Consider the following 27,201-nt stretch of genomic DNA (forward strand, 5'->3'; position numbering starts at 1 on the left):
ATTCCATTTCTAGTGATTAAAATTCAGTGTCAAGGTTGCGCCATAGTTTACTCAGTTCATAAGCAAATAGTTTTTGCATCATTTATCAGAAGGGTTGGGTCAGTATCTTATGCTCTGTACTTTTAATGATTCTTCTTTTCAGCAAAACTGACCTGAACTTCTCCATTTGTGTATAGTCTTGCTGTGGCATTGGCTGGCTAACTTGTTAAACTAATTAGAGTTTTCAGAGGCTAAACAGTCAATATGAAGTGACTGAAGAACCTTAAGACAGATACGTCAGGGGGAAATACAGTGTGAAAATCTTGTTATGGCTAAAAATCCAGAGTTCCTTTTGCACTTCACTATGTTTTTCCAGAGAAAATACTTCTGCTCCTGTTGTTAAGTCATTTGTAATTCAGGGTGAGTTAAAAAGGGGAGATTTCTTGCATCATGCTGGAACTAAAAGAAACTATATTAGGATAAATCAAATCATATGGATAATCCATTCATTCCAACCTAGTCCTGTAATAACCTCTCAGTCTGTGATTGCAATTGCTATGTGGAAAGTTACATTACAATTTGAACCTTGTCATTTTATAAACACAGAAAAAGACACACCTAGGTCCTGTTTTACAATAAATGGCAGATCATTATTGCTTCCTTTGGTATTTCCTTTGTAATGTTGATTATGATGAACTCCTGGCACCATGACAATAAATGGCATTCCAAAGAAATTCCATTTTCACTTATGTAACAGGATGGGGCTCCTCTGGTCTCTGCTTCAATGGAAGCACAAGTGTGGTGGTGGATAACGGGTACCCACGTGTGTCTGAGATGGAACCATATACATGGATTTTCAAAGAAAGGAATTAAAAACCAGTTCCAAGACTCTTGGACCCTTCAACATATCAAGGATATAAAAAGTGGTCAGAGTTTGGAGAGGGAGGAAGAGCTGGTGAAGACACTCACTTGGAGAGAGCTGCTGCCAGGCACGTTTCTGTTTGTGAAAGAGCTGAGGGAGGGATGTTATCTCCAAATCATAAGCCTGGTGATGGAGGAAGGGCCACCTCTACAGCTTTGAAATGCGTTCCTTGCATGTGGGATACCCAGAGGGCTGGCGCCTGACTCCTGCCTGAGAAAGGTAAAGTGTACTGTGGACTGGGATCTATCCTGTCCTGGAAAATTTCACAGGAAAGGAGATCTGAGTGCCTGTGTGTGGAGGAGCCAGGGAAGCACTGATTTGCCAGCGCTGGTTTTCACTTGCAGTTTGGGGGCCAGAGCTGAGGGGTGAGTGAACATGGGACATGAAGGATGGAGCTGCTGTTGGTACAACACAGCAGCCCGTAGGGGTGAGAGGTGACCTCATCAGAAAAAGGCTGGAGATGAGGAACTGATTTGCAGGAGCTGAGGAAGGAGTCCCAAATGGCCATTGGGAATGAGGAGACGAGGGGCTCTGCATAGGCTCTGTAGAGCCTACAAAGCACTCAGTGAGAAAAAGACCTGGTTTTAGCCATCACCAGGACCAGAGAGAGAGAAGTACCCAACCAAGCAAGGATTGTCCTATTTCCCCACCTTCCCTCCCTTTCCCATGTCCCTCCTGGCAGGAAGTGCATAGGCAGGGGTGAGCGGGGAGAGATTAAGGAGCAGGAGGGAATCCCCCTGGTGACAGCTGACTCAAGCCTGAACTAGGTCCTAACTGGGGTAGGGGAGACAATCTCATACCACGACAAGCTCAGAGGTTTGAGAATTACATGGGATTAGGCCTTCTTATTACTGAAGGAGACTGTGCTTTAGATTTAACGTAAGTGTAGGGCACCTTACATAAGAGTGCATAGTGTCTATGGCGTGTCCACATTGGGACATAGAAAGATTACCGCAGCCCAGTGGAATAAATTTAAAGGGGCAGGGGACAAGAGGAACTGATTATGATTTGTTTACTTCTTGAGTTGTCCTAGTCCAACATATTGATTATGCCTGTAATGAACTAATGAATATGACTTAATGGCTATAGTTTCAAAGTTAATGCTCACAGAGAAAATATAAGACATAGTACAACAGGGATTCATTGCTTGGAGAAGGTCTAAGATTTGTTGGAATATTCTCAGATGCATGGAACTCTATAGGGCAAACGTATATTGAACAAACAAGCGGAGGCCGGGAGTGGTGGCTCACGCCTGTAATCCCAGCACTTTGGGAAGCCGAGACGGACAGATCACCTGAGGTCAGGAGTTTGAGACTAACCTGGCCAACATGGTGAAACCCCGTCTCTACTAAAAATGCAAAAATTACCCCGACGTTGTGGTACACACCTGTAATCCCAGCTACTCAGGAGGCTGAGGCAGGAGAATCGATTGAAGCCGGGAGGTGGAGGTTGCAGCGAGCCAAGATCCTGTCACTGCACTCTAGACTAGGCAACAGAGCGAGACTCTGTCTCAAAAAAACAAAACAAAACAAAACAAAAACAAGTGGAAATGTGAGGTGAGAGCCCATTGAATACTGACATTTCCTGGGGGAGGCTGATTACGGGAACACTTGCTCTGCTTCCTGCCTTTTAATCTGTGCAAGAAGTTGTCTAGGAAATAAAGTAGGGCTACAAACCACAGGCAGAAGTAGCCACTTCTTCTAGGCTTCATGCCTTAGTCACGAGATAGTATGAAGTACCCTGCACCTAAGAAGCAAACAGACTTCGGGGCAGCCCCAAGGTGTGACAATTTTCCTCCCATCTTGTTCTCTAGCACAAATTTCTGTACTTTCCTATTTTCTCAGTCTTTTTTGTTAGGCCAGTTTGAATTAAGATGTTAAGACTGATAGTAACAATGATGTTCCTCTCAAGCATGACTTAAATGACTTGAAAAATAACACAGGGTAAGAGTCTCAGACTTGTGTGGGAATGGATAGCTTGGGCTTTTAAAAGGCAGGCTACCAAGAGGTTGATTTGCACACATTGAAAGCATCCTGCTGTGCTCTGCTTCTGCTGCTACGGGAGTTTCACTTCCGGAAAGCCCATTTTTAAAAATGAAAAATATATGTGGATGGAAGAGGGAGAACACTTTACCTTTTTCTTCACTTCTTCTTCAACTTCTCATCCCTATTTTAAAAGGTATTAATATGAACTGCATTTATGAACACGGACTAGACTATGTGTTAGAAACTGTGCTAAGAGGTCTTAAACATTTTCTCTCTAATCCATGGTCCTGGAGCTTTAGGGTTGTTCTATACACATTTTACAAATGAGGAAATGAAGATTTAAGAAGGTTAAATAGGGTGTCTTAGGTTACACAGTTCATTTGCATCTGAGCCTGGAACTGATCCCTCTTTTTGACTGGATCCCTGGGTCTAAACAACTGTGCTATCCAGAGGTAAGCTTTTGAATAATTTATTAATAAGGTGTCAAGATAGGCCATGATGCTGAATACATAGATGGATAATGAGGGATTAAATCAACTGCTTTGGAATAAGCTGCATTTTGTTTCTAAATCTGTTATGCTTGGCAAGTCTATTCTGAAATGGAACAGCTGGTCTACTTACTCTTGCGGCCCTCTGCCTCACCTGCTGGTTTAATTGTGTAACAGAAAGCGGAGAAAGAGATGATTGATCCGCTAATATCAGATCTTTCATTCTAATACTCATATTCAGCTATCTAAAAGAAAAATTAGAACAGAGTCTCCAGGCTGCTCTGGAGAGAACCCGGGGAGCAGCAAGTTTTCTCAGCAAGCGGGTCCACAGAGGGCTCGCTACAGTGCGCAGGTCTGAATAAAGCGGTTCCACCCGCAGTAAATTATCCCTCTCGTCACCAGGCGGATTCAACCATCTTCCTCCTTTTTAGTTAGGGAAAGGCTGGAACCTGGTATGGATTTTTCTCAGGCCTCAACCCTCAGGACCCGTTTTAGTCTTCTTGGGTTTCTGTGATTCTGTTCTCTAGGCTCCGTTCCTAACCAGCATTAACAGATACCTGCTTAGCTCTCATTGCTGGCACTTAGGACTTACTCACAAGTTCAATTAATTGGGGAAAATACCCCAGGGAACATCCCTAATAATTGTATAAATCTTTAATAATAGTAGATCTGCGTGTTTCTCCTTTCTTTCATACTTCATTAGAAGACTGGATTCCTGTAAAATAAACTAAATATTTTGTTTGTTTTTTTCTCCTTGCATATGAATCTCATTGTATACAAATAAAAATACAAAAAATAGAAACAAAAAATCACTCAAAATTATGACATATGAAGGCAAACATTGTTTCTGTTTTAATGTATTTTGTTCCAGTGTTTTTAATTTGTATCTTGGTATAAACATGAATAATATAAATATAAATAGTATAAACATGATAGTATAAATGTAAATAGTATAAATATGATAGGTTTTTCTTTTAAATATCAGTGAAGTTGTTGAGATAAACTGAAAGCTGATTGTTTACTTTAGAGAGCTCTAGGATTAAATTCTGGTAGCTTCTAAAATCAAGATTATTAAAGGAAAGATACATAAAAGCAAAATATAAAAAGTTTCTTTGTATATGGAACATTAAAGACTTTCAAATTGCTCCATAATAAAAATCTTTTAAAAAATTAGGAGAGTACTTAGCTCAAATATTTTAATGTTTATCATGTCACTATTACAACTTGTTAAATAATAATGGTTGCTTTTGTTTTAAAAATTATAAGAGTACAGATAACATGCATTGCTGTGAGACTACGAATATCTGTGGTGACCACGGATTGGCTGACACAGAGGTGTTCAAGTCTTTTGCTGTAGTTTTATGGTTCTACAAATTTCTCCCCATTTAAGATGGGATAGTGTCTTTGCTCCGGCATTGGTAGATTTCCCCACTAATTGTTGGTGACCTGAAGAGTAAGAGAGAAACTCAATAAGGGTATTAGAGAAAGTAAAAAGTGAGTTAGCTTTCCTGGCCAATCAGGAGTTTCAGGAAATATGTTCTTAATGTAGAGAGAAAAACTCACAAAAATAAAGCAAGGAACAAGGAATGATCTAATAATAATGGTTTTTCAGGTAGCAAATATTTCATAAACAATGGTGACCAGATGTTTCCCACCCCCATAAAACAGAGCTACCAGGCTTCATGTGCAAGCCGAAGGATCTCCTGCATTGAACCAGGACTCAGTGATGGTGCACTGTGTGCCAGGCACTGCGCTGGCCTCAGTGGGGGCTGGACAGACATGGTCTCTGCTGCCATGGGCCTTGGACTCAGGGAAAGATGTGGTAAATGAACAGTTTTTAAAAATCACTGATGTCATAAATATCAGAAGTTTCCTTCCAGAATGTAGAATTCCCTGATTTAGCAAATAGAAGTAACATGATGCCCTACCCTACCCAGAAGCCCTCTCCATTGAATGGTAGTAGGAGGGAGAGGAGAAAGAACATTCCAGTAAGAGGAAAAACACATATTCCAAGGCACTCAGGTAGGGAAGCAGCTTGGTGCTTATCAGAATCTAAGATATAAGGAAAAACAGTCCCAAAAACCAAAGTCAGGTCAACAGCAACAACAACAACAAAAGGGTAAGCATATCTGCATATCTAATGATACATTTGATACATTTTTGAAGTACAGATTAAGGATCATTATACACAAACATACCATCTAATTCACCCCAGCCTTCTTTTTTCTGACAGCAATACCACAGGTTCTTTTGTAGGCAGACATAGTTACCTTTCTTTAGTGCCAACCCAAGCACAGGAATATTCTCTCCAGTAACTTAATTTTCCTGAATCCACTGATTGCAAATATGTCGCTTACTAGTTTAAACAATTTACATTAAAAATATTTTCAATTGTAGCGCTTGCCTTAATGATTCTCATAAATTAATTACCTTATCTTGGACTTACACTCTGTTTGCTTTAACTTTACCCATCTCTACCTTTTGCAGACTTTTCCCAGAGCCATTACAACATTATAAGGCTTTCTTTTTCCAGACTGACTTGCCCTCCTCACAGTCGTTTTGGGTCCGTTCACGGCTGTGGTTCCTTCTCTCACATATGGGGACAGTAAAGAATAGGTTTTCAATTAGATTGGTTTCAAATCCAAACTCCTCATGTACTGGCTGAGTAAGCTTGGGTGACTTACCTAACAGCTCTAAGACTCAGTTTTCACATCTTTAAAATGGGCCAATGACACTAGAGATTTACGTTATAGGGTTGTTGTGTGGCTTTACTAACTCTGCCCAGCATGTGAGGTATTAGCACAATGCTTAACACATCTTGTCTTGGTGCGGTGGCTCCCGCACTTTGGGAGGCCAAGGCAGGCGGATTACCTGAGGTCAGGAGTTCAAGACCAGCCTATCCAATATGGTGAAACCCCGTCTCTACTAAAAATACAAAAATTAGCTGGTCATGGTGGCACATGCCTATAGTCTCAGCTACTCAGGAGGCTGAGGCAGGACAATTGCTTGAGCCCGGGAGGTGGAGGTTGCAGTGAGCTGAGATCATGCCATTGCACTCCAGCCTGGCCGACAGTGTGAGACTCTGTCTCAAAAACAAAACAAAACAAAACAAAAGCAACAAACAAAAAACCCCACATATTAAATACATAGAAATATACAACAATTTTAAATTTTCACCTCAGATTTCCACAGCTGTCTTCCTGTTTAGGGAGTTATGACTTTGTACTGGGTAGGATCGTGTTTGCCATTGTGTTTCCAAACAGGAAAACTTAGCTAATGACTGGGTGGATGTTGCTGGCGGGTTAGTGTTTAGAGCCTGTGTTGCCAGTAAGTGGTATAAGAAAGCTGATGGGTTCCAGGGATTTATTTTCCTGAAGCACTGGACTTCCTTAAAAATATTGCCTCGTACTTCTCCACATTTAAATCTACCTGCTTGTTTCTCACCTACTCAAAAAGCCAAATGATTCCAACTTCCCAGCTTCCTGCCCTCCCCTCACTTCACGGTGGCTTTGGGTCCCTTCACAGGTGTGATTCCTTCCTCTCTCACATTGGGAGCAGTAAAGGATAGGCTCTTATTTAGATTAGTGTCAAATACAAACTCCTCACACTGGCTGAGTAAGCTTGGGTGACTTAACCTAACATCTCTGAGACTCAGTTTTCACATCTTTAAAATGGGCCAATGACACTGGAGATTGACCTTATAGGGTAAATCTTTGGAGTAGTACTTCAAAACCAAAGACTCATGGGAGCTTCCTCTATATCCCTTCCCAATTTGACTTGGTATTTCATGACTTGGAAAAATTTGGTGTCATCTGAAAATGGGAAATGTCATTGTGTATTTTCTTTTCCAAATCATTACTACAATATCAGAGTCAGATGTTTCCAGCACTTATCATAAGCCAACACGAGTGTTTAATTCTACTTCATTTAGTGGAGATTTGTCCTTGGTTTTCTACCTCCAAGTCAGTTCACTAGCCATGGACAAGTTGCTCTAAATACATGATTCACATTGCCTGTTTTGTTTTTTTTAATTAAAAAAACAAGTTATAAGATGTTAAAAGAAAATGAAACAGATCATTTTTACTCTAAACTATTGTCAAGGCCCGTTGAAAGTCTTCGTAAATGCACCCCCAGGTTTGTGGATACATTGATATCTCCTTTTCAAAGAGTAGGTAACAAATTAGTCCATCATGATTACTATATTTTGGAATTTTGTTTTATTTCCTTTAATACCTAATGTACCAAGCACTCAGGAATTGTATCACTTACACAAAAAAAGAATTGTGACTCCCAAGTTTGTGGTTATGAAGTATACTCCTGGAATCCTTATGTATAAAATCTCGATAAAATGTCATTGCCAGTTCCTAAGCAAGTTATAAAATGTGGCTAGCAGCTTCCTAACTTTACCCTAGAGTTTCCTCAAATTGCTTAAATAATAGGCAAAAGACCTGAGCAAACAATTCACAAAAGAGAAAATAAAAACATTTGAAAATATAATTCATATTCAAAAATGTACACAAAAATAGATTTATTTTTTATTCATCAAATTAAGAGAAATTGAAAAAGCAGACTACCCAATTCAGGCAAGAATACAATGATTTTGGCTTTCTGTGATTTGTAATAAGTCTTTCAGGGGTATAAAAATTATAATGTAACAAGGGTATACACTATAGTGCGTAGATAACTCTAAACTTTGTCATTGGATTTATAAAATGTAAAAATTCTTGAAGCAACTGCAAACTTTGTAGAAGCTACGTAAGTGCTGGCAAATTCTCCGTTAATTCAAAGTATACAAATTAGCACTAGTAACAAGAGAGTTAGAAACTGTTTTTCCAAAAATAATGACAGGTTGGTAAAACATTACAGTTCAATGAAAGAACATGGATTGGGGGCAGAGTATCAAAATGAAAAACAAAACTAAATTAGTAATTGAAGGATTCATAACATGTGCCTCTAAAGAGACAAAACTAAATACTGACCCCCCCCTAAAGTGAGACTAATTTGCTTGCATAGCAAAAATTTGATTTTGAGTGCCCGGCTTGATTAGCAAAGTTCCCAAAGAGGGCACCCCCATAGTGAGTGAGGAATGTAATTACAGGAGTTCAGGTGGGCACTGGGCATGGGGAGACTCTCCCAGTGGCTCTTTAGAAGCTCATAAATATCTCTAGCTTGAAGCCCAGATTAGTTATAGAGGCTTACTGTGCTTTGTCATTTTGCCAAAAATGCCAGTTTTGCTTCGGTTCCACATTTGGATTTCCCTGTGAGTCTTGCAGGGTTTTATTCTATTTTATCCCAGAGGAACAGAGAACTAGAATAACTCAAATACTTGTAGGCTTGGGGGAGCTCCATGACTTGAATATTGTAATTCTCTGCTTTGGATGGTATGATTGAAGGACTTACCATTTTTCTTTGTTTTCATTTTCTGTTTTGATAAAAAAAAAAAAAAATGTGGTTTTACACTGACTCAGACAAAGTCAAGTCATCCCTTTTAACTTAGCATTAGCCCTGAGGAGCTCTTCTCTTCTTTTTATTAAGTGTGCTTTAGTTCCATTCCCTCCACAATCCCTGGCCCACAGTTATCTTAAGTATTTGCTGACACAGGGGAAATGGCACTGAGCATTGAGAGAGATGAACCTGGCATTAATTTCCTAATATGTTGTATTCACTATGGCTAATGGAGAAATTACTCAGATTTATGTTCTCTATTTGTAAAATGATTACTCAAGGATGTTGGGAAGAATAAATGAGACAATATGTATGAAAGTGTAAATAATATAATTCTACATAAATGAATTATTGTCAGAATCATCATCAACTTCTTCATTTTGGGGACAGAATTTCATTGCCTTTTGCTGAATGCTACTATAAAGAAAAAGATGTTAAAAAATCTCTTGGTTTTCTGAGGGTTAAAAATTTGTTTCCTCAATTCTAACTCTCATTTTTTTGTGGTTGTCGTTCCTTGAACTATTGTCCACGAATGTCTAATGGCTGGTTACCTTTTCTAAAATTAAATAGCTCTTTGATGGATATCTTTGGTTTCTCATCTCTCACCAGAATATTAAAACAAATTGTAGGCTCTAGCTTCCCTCTAAATAGGATACTTTTAAAAAGGTAATTGGGTGAAGTATTAATAAGACAGAGGGAATGTACTGGGTTAAAAATGCCAAGATCCACCAGTACTAGATGTTTGAAAGATCCATAGAAATAAAGGATGGGAAAAATAAAATAATTGAGTAGTTGATTTTAATGCTATCTTGTTTACTTGACATTATATCAAACGAGTGAGCATTTAAATATATAAACTGTTAAGACTGTGTTTTGAGGCTGTACAAACACATATACAGAGACATCTGACTTTAAAAAATGGTTTTGAACACCCACTGAGATGAACATCTGTTTTCCATTCACTGCCCTTATGCTTTTGGTTTAGATGCTGCAATACTAATTTTTTTTTTTTTTAAGTGTGACATCGCAGTCAATTGGCAGTTTTAATTATTTCAGTGATATCTTTGTAAAAAAAGAAAATTCATCACTCAAAAAGTAGACCACATGGAAATTTAAATATATATATAGAGTAAGTGACTTAAATTGTCAGATGGTGGCTTGAATCATCAGATGGTGTTTTTTCCTGAGATAATTACATTTTCCTCAAGCTTTAATAGCAACTTTCTTTTTAAATTTTTTTCTTTTTCTTTCTTTCTTTTTTTTTTTTTTTGAGACAGAGTCTTGCTCTGTCACCCAGGTTGGATTGCAGTGGCACAGTCATGGCTCACTATAACCTCACTACAACAGCCTCCTGGGCTCAAGCTAATCCTCCTGCCTTGGCCTCCCAAAGTATTGTGATTACAAGTATGAGTCACTGCATGCAACCTGCAACTTTCATATTATTTACCACGCTCCTCAAACTTGTATTTAAATAGTAAATTTCAAGAATAAAATCATTTGGGGTAATAATTTTAAAGCAACCTTTCAAAGGAAACATGTAAGATAGTTTTTAAAATAAGACTTGTATATCCTTATTATCCTTTATTATATCACAGGATGCTCTTCCACAGAGCTTTGAACTTCAACTCTCCTTACTTTGTCTCTCCTACAATGGTTCTCACCCAGGACTTGCATTAGATTTCCATAACAATACCCAGGCCCCGCCCCAGACCATTTCAACCGGACTCTCTCATCTCTCTCCCATATCAGTATTTTGTTAGCCTCTTTTGAGATTCAGCCTTGGGGAATCTCTTTAGATTTAACTAGTAATTGGGAAGAACTTTGTCCTCAAAATCATCTCAAATCATTGCTTCTTTTCTTTGTATACACCAGAAAACAAAGAAGTGTAAAGATAATTTAGAAGTAATATGATCTGCTGAGAGTCCCTGTTTTTTTTTTTTTTCCCCCTGAGTTAGAAAGAAATGATCTCTTTTCCTTTTTTCATCTGAAAAAAAAGCAAGGAACAGCCTCTTCCATCTTTAAGTCAGAGCAATAAAATTTAACAGTAAATACTACCTCATTAGCGACTGAACTCTCCCCTTCAATCTTTTAGAATTTCTTATTAATGGATTTAGATAAGATCCTTTTGTCTCATTAATGTTTTTATGTTGAACACCTTGGGTCTGATGTGTAGTTGGTGTTCAAGAAGCACATGCTGGATAATTAATTGTGTGTATCAAGAGCTGAGCCTGAAGGAGACCTTTTTTTTTTTTTGAGACAGAGTCTCACTTTGTTGCCCGGGCTAGAATGCAGTGGCACAATCTTGACTCACTGCCACCTCTGCCTCCCAGGGTTTTTGTTTTTGTTTGAGACGGAGTCTTGCTCTGTTGCCCAGGCTGGAGTGCAGTGGCGCGATCATGGCTCACTGCAAGCTCTGCCTCCCTGGTTCCAGTGATTCTCCTGCCTCAGACTCCTGGGTAGCTGGGACTACAGGCGCATGCCACCACGCCCACCTAATTTTTGTATTTTTAGTAGAGACGGGGTTTCACCATGTTGGCCAGGATGGTCTCCATCTCTTGACCTTGTGATCTGTCTGCCTTGGCCTCCCAAAGTGCTAGGATTACAGGCGTTAGCCACTGCGCCTGGCCACGTCTCCCAGGTTTAAGCAATTCTTGTGCCTCAGCCTCCTGAATAGCTCAGACTCCAGGGACCTGCCACCATGCCCGCTAATTTTTTTTTTTTGTATTTTAGTAGAGACAGGGTTTCACCATGTTGGCCAGGGTGGTCTCAAAACTCCTGAGCTCAGGCAATCCGCCTGCCTTGGCCTCCCAAAGTGCTAGGATTACAGACATGAGCCACCATGCCTGGCCTGGAAGGAGATCTTAACAGTTACCCCAAAGGGCTCCACGTTCCTTGTGATGTTATTGGCGGTGTTACGCTGGCCACACACACACACACACACACACACACACACACACACTCCACACTTGGTTTTCATAATAACCTGAGGCAAGTTTGCGAGAAATTGGTTTTTCTACTTTACATACAGGGAAACTTAGTTTCGGAAAGGTTAAGTCACTGGCCGGGTGCTTGCCACATTCCCAGTTAGTAGGCGTGTGGGGCAACAGTCCAGGACTTCAGATCTGTATTCTTTTTCTTTGTCCACAGCTCCTTATAACCCCTTGTCAGGTGAAGGCAGATGGATCAAATCTGCAGCTGACACAAGGGGTAACAGAATCAGAACTCTAAAATGTTTGAACAGGTTGGAATGCTGGCCACAAAAACCCAAAAGGTAAAATTCAACAGGGAAAAATATAAGGTCTTAAGTTTAGATTACTTTAAAAAATTATGAAATACAGCTTTGGGGAACAGGGAGAGGAGACAGTTGTTCATGTGAATAAAAAAATCTGTGGCTATGAGATAAGCATGTGATGGATTGAAACATAAAATGCAAACCTAGGCTGCTTTATAGTATCCATAGAAGTATAATTAGGTTCAGGAAATGAGAGAGGTCCCAACTTCTTCTCTATGCTGGAAATAAATCATTTGGAATTTGTGTTTAGTTTTTGCCCTCACATTTTGAGTGGGACAGTGACAAACTGATGTTTCATTATAGTACACATATCAGCGGATATCCTCAAAAACTGGGTTATACTGGGCCATCTTTTTTCATTTCGGCACCTATGGAAAGTTTAAAGACCTGCAGGATGTCTATGAATTTTCAGAAAAGAAATTTTCATTTCTTAAATTATCTTGGTAACTCCTGACTCTAAGATCCTTCTTCAAGTTCAAATTCCAGCGTCTTGCCTGAGCTATACCTGTTCTTTGCTTTGTGGACCCCAATAGCTCAGCTTCTTGTTCTGATTTCCACAGAATTTCACTCACACAAAGATTTTCTGTGCTAAGAGATTTTACTGGTAATTTGGGGGAGGCAAGGAAAGCTTAAAGAGCAGGAATGATAAACATTTTAATTTGGAAAGTAGGCATCCCTGTTCTTAAACTTTCTTTTAGTGGGTGCCAGTGGAGGGGGAGCGTTGGAATTTTTTTACTGGCTTCTGATATGCTCTGAGCACTCTGATCTTGCTGGCTGCTCTCACTCTCATTTTTGTTCTTTATTCTCTTCCTCTCAGATTTCCTGCAGGAACTCCATATGTTTCTCAGATGAATACATATAATAATTCGTCTTTTCTCTGTTCCTTACTCTCAAACTCAGTCCCAGGCCAACCTGTGCATATACAAAAGCTATCAAGCTGCTTGGTTAAATGAAACAGCTACCCCCAAATTTCTTTCCTAACAGAATCCATTCTTCTAGAATGGAATTGTGCATTTAAATAGCACTTTATTCCTCTATTAAGCCAGGAAAATAAAGGATTTGAAAATGGGAGCTTCCTAGCACTTATTTTAAGTAATTTAAAATCATGAACTCACTTAAAATTGCTGCGTAAGGGATCATTCCACCTTTCCCATCATAATTGTACATGATAGAACTGTTCCTCTTTCTGACTGTAGGAAGTGCATATTATATATTGATAAACTGACATTATGTAATTACAAAACTCAGTTGTTTTGTCATTGTAAATAAATATTGATATTCATAATGATATTGTGTTTGAAATAGGAAAGAGCAGTGCAATAGTCACATACCTGGAATGAATCTAGGACAGATGTGGGAAAAGGAGAATAGACAGAAAGCTCAGATTAAAAGAGTGAATAGGTAAAAAATCGAACAAGGTATGTAATTTGCTATAGATTAGCTGCAGGAAGCAATAGAGAAAAGGAAACTGAGGTTTTTTTGTTTGTTTGTTTTGAGACAGAGTTTCTCTCTTGTTGCCCAGGCTGGAGTGCAGTGGCGCAATCTTGGCTCACTGCAACCTCCGCCTCCTGGGTTCAAGTGATTCTCCTGCCTCAGCCTCCCAAATAGCTGGGATTACAGGTATCTGCCACCTTGCCTGGCTAATTTTTTTGCACTTTTAGTAGAGACGAGGTTTCATCATGTTGGCCAGGCTGGTCTTGAACTCCCGACCTCAGGTAATCCGCCTGCCTCATCCTCCCAAAGTGCTAGGATTACAGGCGTGAGCCACCGCGCCCGGCCAATCTTGAGTTCTATTAAAAGAGAGTAAAGGAAATAGTCATTTACACTAAGGACTCAGGCTTTAGGGAGATACTAGGTAAGGAATTTGAGTTTTGGAAACCAGAGAGGATGAAAATAAAAAGCTCATGAGGAAATGATTTCAGTCTGAGCTCTGGCATTATTTCTGCCACCACTTTGATTTCCTCTCACAGGCTGAGAGAGTTAATCTAACTTTCCAAGGATTGAAGTTGCTGAATCTGAGAAATCAGACTTGCATTTGTCCTGACAATGCTCGCCTCTACCCAAGTGAGTGACGGTCATATATGCACATGTATGGTGTTCGTGTCCAAAGAGACCCACAAAATGTGGAGTAGCTTTTACCATTGTGTCCCTGGGGATGACTTAGACAACTCTCAAGAAACAAGGTTAGCTGGGAAACATGGTCCTGGTATAAAAATGAGTCCCTTTCTGTTAGGGTGGGCTGGCTCATGAGATCACTTGCAAAATCAGTGAACTTTTTCAGTGAACAGCCTTGGAATTTTCTGAATAAACTAGGAAATAATAAGAAGTGTAAAATTTTCTACAAATGCTGATAATAGAAGTAAGTGTAAAACGAAATTATCCTTTCTGATTTCACAATTCGCTTAAGTATTTTAGTAATTCAAGATGATTTTTAGAAGTCATATAATCTTATCTGTATTTTAAATTAGGATAAAAAATTCTAAGTAAATGGTTGGCTTAATTTATTTATAATAACAAGCTCACTCTCCCGTCTTTACATGCCTAGTTGATCCTGGGAAGTTTTCCATTAATGGATACACCTATAAATAGGTAATTAACACACACATCAACCTCAAGAATTATCAGTACCATGAACTATGCTGCAATACTACACTACTCAAGGCAGGACTGCATTTATTTATTTTGATATCCACAGGGCCTAGTATAATACCAGGCATATAATAGGTACTGAAAATATTTGTTGAAATGAACAAATAAGGCATGTTCTTATCTTGCTAACACTGCAGGATATGCAGAAATGTGCACATAGAACTCAATTTCAAGTCATCTAATAATTAGTATATATCAGTGAGAGAAATTATAAACAACATGTAGTTTCTAATTTTAAAAGTTGGAACACATTCACACAGATAAATACATGATTTATCAGTGACATTTGGAATGGCATATTATGTGGTATTTGCCTTGTAGAAGTAAGTCAAGAAATTTGTTTTCAGTATTCAGGCAGTAAAAATGGAGAGAGAACATATATAAAACATTTATTGGCAAATATTCTCTATATATGCATATACATGAATACATCTTCATGTATATACAAATATACCAAATTCATTCATTATTCAACACATTTTTAATGAGTGAGCAAAACTAGAAGGATCTCTTCCTTTGGGATTTTTTCCCCGAAAGATACTAATGTCTCTGCTGAGAACTAAAATTTTGTGCGACTTTGAATGAAATGCAGTCTGCAGATTTAGCATTTCTTAAGACTTTTTGAACGGCTGGAGGGAGCCAATGGTGTCTATAAGGTGGGGTATCTTTTCCCAACTTGGCTGGGTGTGGGAAGATACCCTTCAAATGATGACTCAGACTCTTGGGACAGGGTGTAATATAAAATATTTAATACAATTAATGCTTTAGCTCATTTCATCTACTTCATTTAATTTTTTTTTGCCCTCCTGCCATCTGCATTCAATCATCTACGTCATTATGGAGGTAGAAATGTCTCTCTCTCACAACTGTGGCGGAGGCAGAATAAAGAAAAACTTCTGAGACTGTGTTTTATACATTAAACTAGATGCCCATTTAGTAGCACCTCTTGCCTAGTGAGCCCAGTTAAACTTAACTATAGTCCCTGGAGTTGAGATGAGATTATGTGGAGAGGGAAGATGCCAAAAAAAAAAAAAAAGGTAAATATAATTTACATACTATCAACCAGTTGTCAGGTGTCATCCTAATTACTTTCTATCTATTAACTCATTTATTCCTCTCAACAATAGTACCATCTCCATTTTACAAATGAAGAAGATGAGGCTCAGACAAGGCAAGTGACTTTCTCAGTGTCACACAGCTTAGAAATGGTGGAGCTGGGAAGTAGTGCTAGCCGACATGCTCAGAGGCTGTGCTCTTCATTACTGTGCTATACTTTTTCGTAAAGTAGACGAGACAGTGTTAGCTCACGAGGATTTAAGGTCCATCTCAGTAGAAGTGGCACAAAATCTTAGTATATCAAAAGACAGCAGGTAATTAGGTGATATGGAAATGGAAGAGGCAGAAGTCTGAGGAGCCAGAAGAATCCAGTGGGCTGGTGGAGACTGTCTGGAAATGGCCCTTGCTCTGGGTCCAGCCACATCAGAGGGGAGTGATGCAACAAGGCCATCAGGCCCAAACCTTTTTGAGGATGTGAAAGACTCCCACCCAAGGTTGGTATCTGCCTAAACTTGCGTGCTCTCTCTCTCTCTCTCTCTCTCTCTCTCTCCATGTATATATATATATGGAAAGGTTAGCTGGGAGAAACACGTAAACCATATATATATATATGGAGAGCTTTACATAAATATATAGGGAGCCTTACATATAGTTTTACATAAATAGTCATGGTATAATTTTTCTATTTATGGAAACTGCTGGATTGTGGTTGTGGTTGATATAAAGCGCCAAGTTAGGTAAAAGACTAGTTTCCCAGGTGGGAGCACTCAACAAAGTACTTTAGAATTCTTTGCCACTAAAAACCTGCCACAATTATTGTTAATAGGGTACAGCAGTTTTTTTAAAATGTATTTAAAAATTTTTTCTTTTTTCTCTTTGTTGCCCAGGCTAGAGTGCAGTGGTGTGATCATAGCTCGCTGCAGCCTCGAACTCCTAGGGTCAAGTGACCCTCCCATCTCAGCCTCCCAAGTAGCTGGGACCACAGGCAAAACCCATCATGTCTAGCCGTGAGTAGCAGTTTTAGTTACCATGAAACCACAGATCCTAGAGACAAACTGCTCAGGCTAGAATCTTGGACATGTCATTCACTACCTGGGTGACAGACACATTACTTATCCTTGCTGTGCCTCAGTTTTCTCACTTGCAAAATGTGGATAATAGCAGTATAACCTTAAAGGTGTGTGTATGTGTGCGTCTGTGATGATGAGACCAGTTTGGGACATATGCACATACGAATTTGAGCACATAGTGGTAACGCAAATGTTAGGGTAGATCCACCACCACTTTCCCCTCATCCCTGCAACTCAAATGTCAGCTTCAAAAGGCAGACACTTTTGTCTATTTTGTTTGCCCTTGTATTCTGGGCATCCTGAACAGTGTCTTCACTGAGTAGGTGCTCAATAAATATCTGTTGACTGGAAGGGACACTTCTCAACACTTTTATTTTTTTGCAACAAATAATTGGGCAATCAAATGGCTTATATTTCTGTAAAGACTATATCTATTATACAATGAGTAAGAGAGGCTGGGCATGGTGGCCCATGCTTGTAATCCCAGCACTTCGGGAGGCTGAGGTGGCCGGATCACTTGAGGTCAGGAATTCGAGACTAGCCTGGCCAACATGGTGAAAACCTGTCTCTACTAAAAATACAAAAAAATTAGCCAGGCGTGGTGGCGGACGCCTGTAATCCCAGCTACTCGGGAGGCTGAGGCAGGAGAATCACTTGAACCTGGGCCTCATGCCACTGCCCTCCAGATTGGGCGACAGAGACTCTGTCTCACCAGATAAATAAATAAACAAACAAACAAACAAATAAATAAAATGAGTGAGTGAGTAAAATAAATACAAAGCCAATTCCCAGTTATTTTTAGTTTACAATGAAATATGTCACAACTAACAAAACAGTGTAAGAGAGGACATTTTTTATAGGATAGGGGGCTGAATTTTGTTGTTGGATGTGCTGTCATCTGAACACTTCTCATATGAGAGAAAAGTAAAAATAAAAAAAACAAGTAAAACCCCAAATAACACAAATGGATAAAGAATGAGTGCAGTTACCTCCCTGAATGTTTATCCCCGTCTTGAGCCCTGAAGAATTCATTGACACCTAAGTAACAGTGAGTCAACATATCTGCATAAATATTACAATGTGTTTGCGCCACATTTTCCATTGTTTTAAGTATAAATTTCGTAGAACTGAAGTGTACTTATTAGTAGGGAGACTGCAATCATCTTTGCTCACAGGGAATTTGGAGATCAACTACCGTCTGCATGATAAGTCAGCGATTTAGAGTACATGTATAACCCTTCCACAAAAATGCAGTGAGAGATGAAGACTGGGGTGAGGTGAGAAGGAATGCCAAATAAAAACTCCAGCTCCTTATAGCTAATTTAATAATTTTGCTGTGAAAAATGGCTTTTTATCATCCCAGGAGCAAGTGTTTTTTTTTTCTTCCAACCTGCTAAAAACTCTTTTCACTTATAAAGGGGCTTGGAGAGCCTTTGCTTTGATGTAGGAGAATGTGTAATACCTGCAATATTTCTTGGCTAGAGAAAAATTATTTTTCATCTTCCAATGCTAATGACTCATTAAAAAGCAAAATAAAAAGACAAAAATAAAGAAGAATGTAAAAACAAACATACATGCATACCTTTTGCTCTTTTTTTTGTAAAAATGCGCAAACTGAAACTTATTTAAAAGAATTTTTTTTTTCAGGCTCTTGTCTAACTGAAATAGAATTATCACCATTCGACATGACCCTTCAATCCTAAAACCCGTTTCAGAGTAAAAACATAATTAGCGTGATCCCTAAGGACAGAAAGAGGGTGTTTTGTGTTTCAGAAACAGAAGCCCAGAGAAAGACACAATGACTGTAACAGACACGAATCAAACGAATCACCCACTCGCATGCTGGGAAAGCCTTTCCAATCTTTTAAGCTTGCCTGTAATTTATTTTTGGAGTCTCTGCCTGTGAATGTGAAAAGTTGAGACAGAACCTGATAGTAGTCGCCTATGACCGTCAGTCACTATGGAAAGCCTTCATGGAAATCAGCTACAGCATCTGCTAATGAGAGAATCGCTAGGGCTCATGTCGCAGCACAGACTGGGATGACCTGGTTATAATACGGTGCCATAATTAACGTTCTTTTTCAGCTTCAGATGCCTTTAAAGTCTTGGACTACACTATAGTTGGTTTACATCATAAAAAAAGTATGACATGGACATGAAGATGGCAACAGTAGACACTGGGGATTACTAGAAGCGGGGAAGGGAGGGAGAAGGGCAGGGGGCGAGAAACTAACTCTCGGGTACTATGCTGAATACCCGGGTGACTGGATCAATCAATTGTACCCCAAGCCTCAGCACCATGCAATATACCCATGTAACAAACCTGCACGTGTACCCCCTGAATCTAAAAGTTGAAATTATTAAAAAAATAAAGTATAATAAATCTGAATTATATGTAGCTGTGTTTTAGTTTGGAAGAATCAACAGGGTACCAACGGGGATGAAAAAGATAATTTTGAGCTTTGATGATGAGACTGTGTGTTGCATTTTTCATAAATTAACTATGAAAAGAAATTGTGAGAGGCCTTTGCATAACCTTTAGGCTTTCCAATGAATCCTTATTTATTTATTTATTTTTATTTTTTGAGACAGAGTCAGTGGTGCCATCGCATCTCACTGCAACCTCCGCCTCCCAGGTTCAAGCAATTTTCCTCCCTCAGCCTCCTGAGTAGCTGGGATTACAGGGGCGCACCACCAGGCGTGGCTAATTTTTGTATTTTTAGTAGAAATGAGGTTTCTCCGTGTTAGCCAGCCTGGTCTCGAACTCCTGACCTTGTTATCCCCTGGCCTCAGCCTCCCAAAGTGCTGGAATTACAGGCATGAACCACCGCGCCCGGGCAGGAATCATAATTTTTAAAGCTGAAACCCCTTGACTTGGGGTCTGAAAACTTAGATCTCAACTCAGATTGTATCATTTCCTAGCTGACAAATTATGGAAAAGTTACTTAATTTCTCTAAGTCTCAGTTTTCCTTATTTGTAAAATGGGATAGCACAGGTGTAGTGAGGATGAAACAAAATAAGGCGTGTCATTAAAATTAATCCCTCAGGTAGTAGGTACTCACAATGTTCTTAAACATTTCAAAGTATAATTCTATGAGCTAGTTTTATTACACACTATAAATTTATCTAAATCTGTGAAATGCCTGTTTTTCACAGCCATAAGATCAGCCTTTTTGGGGGCTGGGGGAGGGCTAAATTCTGAACCACATGAACATAAAATTGTAGCATCCAAAACTTGGAACATACGTGTTTAGGAAACAGAATCCTAGAGAAAGACACAATGACTGTAACAGAAGCAAATTGTGTGGAATCACCCACTCGCACAATGGGATAGGCTTTCTGATCTTTTAAGCTTGCCTGTAATTTATTTTTGGAGTCTCTGCCTGTGAACGTGAAAAGTTGAGATGGAACCTGGGACTTTAGAATTGGGAGATGTTTTTTCCCCTAAGATCTGGAATTATTCCAAAAGCATTCCCAATGTAATTTAAAATTCAATAAGAAACCAAAATTTATTTTTTATGTTCAGCTTTGTACGATTGTGTCTCTTCTGGAATGAACTGTCGCAGAATGAGTGCAGGTATAATAACTGAATCATAAGGTCATTTGAAAAACAAGGTCTATGGCTAAAATCAACTGAATTTTATTTATTATTTTTTAAAAATTTATTTAAAATAAAATTTAATTTTATTTAATTTTATTTAAATTTGAAACAAATTGTTCTGAACTTGGAATGTCATGACTGTAGGACTTATATTAAGCAATTTCTCATTCGATTAAATCTTTCAATTCTCTTTGTATACTTACCTTTTCATTTTAAGGGCAAGCGCTTTAAAGCACTTTATTAGGTTCCGGATAGAAAAAAGGAAGTGGATTGTTTACTTACTCAGAATAATTCACTGGATCTATACTTCGAATCATGAGGCACATTTTATAATTCTATACATTTTCAATTATCATTCCCATTTTGCTTCTACTTATTTTTTAAATCCTACTTAATACCCTACTTGCTTAAGCAAATACTTCAGTATATACTTATGATGCGTATGTATAAGCACAATTCAAATAAAAACACAGCTTGTTTTGGTATTGCGACTCTCGTGTGTTAAAAAACAGGGAAAAGATCCAAGAATATAAAATATCTCACAGAAAGTTTCCTTACTGGTTATTCTCACCTGAAGGGGGATAGAATTCAATTTATTACTGTAGTAACAGGTTAAATGTGAATGTGGCAATAGGCATAAATTATGTTGAACTGGTTTTAAAGAAAATAAACTTTCCCTTCTCCTGAACCTTTCATCCATTTTGAAGCTTTGAACTACTTAGATAAAAATTTCCCTCTCATTTTTGTCTGCCTTTGTAGTCTGACTTTGAGCCAGTACTCGAAGCAGACACTATGGCTCATGCAGAAAAAAACTTCTTCCCACAAGACTGCCAGCCAAATTGTGCAGACTCAAGATGTTCGGAGAGTTTGGACAATCATCACAGTTTTTGGACGCCTATCTGAGGTAAACATAAAGCCAAACCTTGACAGTCTCATTAGTAGTGTAAGTATGATGCAATATGAGGAATTTCTGGTCTTGCCTGGTTGATATAAGATATTTACAAGATTTCTTAATTGAAATTTAATTGGAGATACAAAGTGATACATGGCACTTTGTAAAGCATCACAGCTAAACAATTTGCTCCAGTATACCAGATGAGCAGAAAACAAATCAATACATTCTTAGACCTGCTAAGTGAAAATTATGTAGAATAATTCCTTCAATCAATGAAAATACGATTTTTTTTAGCGGCATGTTTGTGTAACCAAAAATGTGTTATTAGTTATTGAGTGAGTAAAGCATTTATTTGTCATCACAGTTTGCACTTGAAAGGGTTACAGGTAAGAGCTGTTTTTTGTGCCCAAATTATTTCCTCAGTCCTATGTTCTCAACTTAATGAAATTAACATAAACAACTTAATGAAATTGGAAAGGCATATCCTTTTAGAAGTGTATCTGTAGTAAAGATAATTGGAAAGCACTAAACCTTAGAAAACCTTTTCGGCCGGGCGCGGTGGCTCAGGCCTGTAATCCCAGCATTTTGGAAGACCGAGGCGGCGGATTATAAGGTCGGATATCGAGACCATCCTGGCAAACACTGTGAAACCCCGTCTCTAGCAAAAAATATACAAAAAAACTAGCCGGGCGAGGTGGCGGGCGCCTGTAGTCCCAGCTACTCCTGACGCTGAGGCAGGAGAATGGCGTGAAACCGGGAGGTGGAGCTTGCAGTGAGCCGAGATCGCGCCATGGCACTCCAGCCTGGGTGACAGAGCGAGACTCAGTCTCAAAAAAAAAAAAAAAAAAAAAAAAAAAAGAAAAGAAAACCTTTTCAATGCTGATATGGTTAGGCTTTGTGTCTCCACCTAAATCTCATCTTGAATTGTAATTCCATAATCCCCGTAATCCCCACGTGTCAAGGGAGAGACCAGGTGAAGGTAATTGAATCGTGGGGGCGGTTTCCCCATGCTGGTCTCGTGATAATGAGTGAGTTCTCACGAGATCTGAAGGTTTTATAAGGGGCTCTTCCCCTGTTTGCTTGGCACGTCTTCCTGCCTTGCGCTGTCTGGCGGAGGAGGTGTTTTGCTTCCCCTTTGCCTTCGGCCATAATTGTTAGTTTTCCTGAGACCTCTCCAACTGTGAGTCAATTAAACCTCTTTCCTTTATAAATTACCTAATCTCAGACAGTTCTTTATAGCAGTGTGAACACGGTCAAATACAAATGCTAGAATGTTTTAAAAGGTAATCCCAGGAAAGTAATAATGCAGGAGGCCCATGATCTGTGGCTTAATGCCTTAGGTGCCCAGAGACCTTTATCCTAGGCAGAGGGAAAATCTTGTTACAGGGTTTTTGCAAACTGAGAAGAAAGCCTTCTGTAGCATGTCATTTCGTTTTGTTTTGTTTTGCTGGAAGGGCAACAGGAATCTATTTGAATTAAAGCACAGGCAGAAGTGGAACATCAGAAGTCAGGGGTCTTTTGGGAGAGTCCTGAGTAGCAGGTGTCATAGATCTGGCAAAATTAGATTATTAAAATGAACACCTGAACCAAGGGGAACAGAAAGCTTTTAACCTTAAGATTCCAGACCATTCTGTTTGACTCTTTTTTATCAAAACAAATAAAGGAGTATAAGTTAAAATGTATTCAGTGAAGTCTCTAACCGGCACCAAGATACTGAGAGTTCTTTAAGTCTTGTAAATTACACACCACGTTGCTTATGTGATTTTTAATGCGATGATGTAATAGTTGTATTTTTATGTACAAAGAATATGAGCCTGGATTGTGTGCCAAATTCCTGCTTTTGCTGAGTTACCTCCTGTAAGACTAATTTTTGGAAACCTGCCATTGATATGTCTACCTTATTTCATTTTAAGAATAATGGTTAAGAATTCTGAACTTTTATAGATTTTTGATATAGATAGCATAAAGGAGGACTATTGGTCAGATATTTGTAGAGGTGGCTATAGCTCCCTTTATTTGCCTAAACTTGCTGAGTTTCTTAATAGGGGTGCAATGGGTATTCAAATGGAACAGTTCTCACCATGGTAGCTTCAGTATTGCAAGGTGTTAAACACCCCATCCTACTAAATGCCACAATCACTTTTCAGCCATTGTGATACCTACCATATAATAACTCTGCACATTTCCATCCTCTTCTTGGAAAGCGGTGTACGCATACACCCCTGAAGTCTTCCCCTAGCCCCAGCCACCACCACATAAGAACCACTGGCCTAGGATATGTGGGTTCAGTTATCTGAATCTCAATTACAGAAAATTAATAGAGCTTCTGATAGTAGAAGGTGAACCCAATTAAGAATTAAGAAATGTAGACTGTAGTTTGAATACTGAATCTTTTGGAAAATCATTGAATTATCTGAAGCTCAGTTTACTCAATTATTAAGTGGTAATCCACCCTCTCTCCCATTTAAACCACTTAATTCTTGTGAAAATCAAGAGATCTTATGTACCTTAAAATACTTTAAGAAGTGTAAAGACCTATATAAGGAAATTATATAGTCATTCCTCCGTATCTGTGGGGGAGTGGTTCCAGGACCTCCCTTGGATACCAAAATTCAGAGATGCTCAAGTTCCTGATATAAAATGATGTAGTATTTACATAAAACCTTATGCACATTCTCCAGTATACCTTAAATCACCTCCAGATTACTCAAAATACCTAATATGATATGACTGCTATGTAAATAGTTGCTACACTGTATTATTAAGGAATAATCACAAAAAAAAGGTCTGTAAATGTTCAGTACAGACACTATTATTTTTTCAAATATTTTCAATCTGAGGTTGGTTGAATCCACAGATGCAGATATGGAGGTTGTATTCGGAATAATCCTCAGTAGTCATTTTCTTTGGGTAATGTGATAAATGACAGCCAATTAGTATGAGATAACCTATTATGTACACTGTTCTAGTAGCTATAGAGGATTCAAAGGAGAATAAGACAGAATTGGTGCCCCTGTGGCTGTCATGACTACAGAGGGAAAGATACAATGTATGTGGTTGAAAAGATGACAGTATGGAGTTAATAAATGATTAGAAGCAGACATGGGCTATTAGCAATATGTACTGGAGAAGTTCAGAAGAGAAAATGTGTTCAATGGAAGATACAAAAGCCAAAAATGATGAAGGAACCACTTCCCCTATTATACCATTTGAAATGAATAGTTCTCTTTCATCATAATACATATTAGAAAAGTATCAATCTTCTCCATATGCATATTTTATAGGTCATAGATCTTGAGAATATAAATGATTAACACTTTCTTCTGTGGGAAATATTATCAGATAACAATTCATTTCCCTAATAAGGCAGACAAGAAATGATTGAAGGGCAAGGAGGTATTAGCCTCATAGTGCCACTGTTAATATGTCCTCTGACTGACTCTCAGATGAACGTGTTTGCTGCCGGTGTTTTTGTCTTCCCTGTCTGGTCTCTGGCTGTGGTCTTCCTCCTGGGGCTTTGGTCTCACCTCTGTGTCCTGACTTCAGCCCGTCTTTTCCTTGAACTTAGTATTCCTGGTTCAGGAATTGACCTCAGCTTGGAATTCTGGAGACTCATCTCTAAGGGGTGGACTCCTTGACTCCATGTTTTCTCCAGAAATCTAGATAAAGTGCAGCCTTGCAAGAGGTCTTCTACCTTTGCCTTGCTTAATACGTTAAAAGCCCCTTGGTAACAAAGAGATGCCCATATGAGAACAGCTTAATGAACCATAGTATATTATACAAGATTATTTGGCCATTCAAATATTTATTAACCTGAAATTCCTGAAGAAGAGAGAGATGACATTGTTAGTTGTCAAAAACTTGCATTTCAGTTCTTCCTTCTTGTCTTCTTCAATGTGGCAAATCCTTCTCCTTTTTGGAGAAAATGTCCTCCTCTAGCTGTGACATTGATCTCTCTAGATCCTCCTTTCCATATGAACACTCCTTCTCCTGCGGCACTGGCTTCTCTTCCCTCAGCTTCCCCTAGTGTAGGCTCTCCACATGGATCTATCATGAGTCCTTTTCTTTCTTGTCTGCTCACCCCACAGCCCAGCTATCTCTCAGTCAACATCTCTCCCAAGCTCCAGCCCCCATTTCAGACCACAGGCAAGACCCTTTATATGAATGCTCTTCCTATACCTCAGACTCAAGTCTGTAGTGTAAACATTGTATGGACTTCTCCCTAACATCTGACAGAAATCTGTCCCTCCTTTGGTCTTTCTCATCTGAATGGCATAATTGTGTATCTAGTCATCTAGTCATTCAGGCTTGTAGGAATCACCTTTATTGTTTTTCTCCTTTATTCTTGATTTCAATAACTCACCAAGTCATGAAAAATATCTTCAAAACATTCCTTGATTCAGGCCCCTCATTTCTATTACTGTAGGTTCTTCCCATCTCGGTTTCTTGCCAGCGACCGTTATAATAACATTCTAATTGAGGTAACAGCGTCTAGTCTCTTTGTCTTCTAATTAATTCTGTCCATGGATAGAATTAATTAGAAGGGAAAGAGATTTTAAAAGAATTTAGTTATAAAAGTAATAAAAGATGATCTTACAAATTAAAACAACAGCAAGGTAGAAAGTAAAAAGCGAGTCTTCTCCCTCAACTCCCAAAGGTTTGATGTATATTTTTCCAGATGTCTTTCTAAAACATATACACACAAATATGCTTTGCATTATTGTCCTCAAGGGTTTTAGTGCTTCTGGTGAAATGTCAGGTGTTAGTCTGATTCTTCATTTTGGGTAACGTATTTTAACTCTTTAGAAGCTTTTAGAATTGTCTCTTCATCTTGAAATTGCATCAAGAGCTTTATTACTTTTTAAACATCTATCCTGCCCAATGCTTGATTGATGTGTCTTTCAATCAATCAGAAGGTTCCTGTATTTCTTCAGCAAAAGCTAATTTTCTTCTAATATTTCTTTCAATGGTTTCCCTTTCTTTCATTATCTCTGATTTCTTCTTATGGAATTCCACTGAATGCACCTTGGCCTCCATGAATCTCCCTCAAGTCTCTATCCTTTTCCCCTATTTATGATGTCTTTTCCTGTGTGATCTACATTTTAAGAAATGTAATTTTTTCATCTACAAGATAATTATCGTTATCCTCTGATTTTTCAGACAATCGTCTGAAATTTTTACTTACATAATTCTATTCTAATTTTATTATGTCCTATTTCTTCCCAAAACAATATAGTGTTATTTTTATTGATGTTGTATTTTTCTATTGTTAGTTGGGATTTAAAAATCTTCTTTTCTAAAATTTTTTCTTGAGATACCTCAGCTTCTTCTTGGATTGGTCCTATTTGTTCATTTTGGTGGAGACAGAGAAACCAAGTTCTTGTTTTCCTGTAATATCTGGCTATTCTGATAGTTCGATTATGTTTACAAATGAAGACTTAGGAGGACTGGTATAAGTAATGTGCTATGTTTCCTATGAAGTAGGGAAGATCTTATTTCCCTGTAGGGAATAAGAGTAGGGCTTTTGGAGAACGAGATCATATCCCTTGCAGGGATGTGCATGGAGCTGGAGGCCGTTATCCTTAGCAAACTAGCACAAGAGCAGAAAACCAAATACCGCACATTCTCACTTATAAGTGGGAGCTAAATGATAAAAACACATGGACACATAGCAGGGAACAACAGACACTGGGGCCTACCAGAGGGTGAAGGATGGGAGGAGGCAGAGGATCAGGAAAAATAACTAATGGGTACTAGGCTTAATACCTGGGTGCTGAAATAATCTGTACAACAAAGCCCCAAGACACAAGTTTACCTG

The 27,201-nt window shown here is 38.7% G+C and overlaps 2 protein-coding genes and 1 long non-coding RNA gene across 9 annotated transcripts in view; 2 read left to right on the top strand and 1 right to left on the bottom strand.

The window, feature by feature from the left end:
• LOC105466706 (palladin, cytoskeletal associated protein) overlaps positions 1-27,201 on the bottom strand; it is a 433,580-nt gene that overhangs the window by 372,391 nt on the left and 33,988 nt on the right. The window lies entirely within an intron of this gene.
• Positions 5,350-14,217, top strand: LOC139362282 (uncharacterized). 2 transcript variants are annotated; one of them, XR_011620845.1, is made up of 3 exons: positions 5,350-5,396; positions 11,967-12,090; positions 14,082-14,217. It is a non-coding gene; the product is annotated as an uncharacterized lncRNA (long non-coding RNA). The 2 variants fall into 2 exon arrangements; XR_011620844.1 differs by lacking the exon at positions 14,082-14,217 and adding an exon at positions 12,929-13,064.
• LOC105466702 (DExD/H-box 60 like) overlaps positions 21,307-27,201 on the top strand; it is a 213,565-nt gene continuing 207,670 nt past the window's right edge. The window contains exon 1 of one of the 2 annotated variants that reach the window (XM_071092841.1): positions 21,307-21,392. The gene's annotated coding sequence lies outside the window, so the exon portion shown is untranslated. Of the gene's footprint in view, positions 21,393-22,470; positions 22,564-27,201 lie in introns of those variants that run through there. The other variant, XM_011715803.2, reaches the window with a different exon arrangement.

This window comes from Macaca nemestrina, chromosome 3, assembly GCF_043159975.1.
Source record: "Macaca nemestrina isolate mMacNem1 chromosome 3, mMacNem.hap1, whole genome shotgun sequence".
Lineage (NCBI taxonomy): Eukaryota > Metazoa > Chordata > Mammalia > Primates > Cercopithecidae > Macaca > Macaca nemestrina.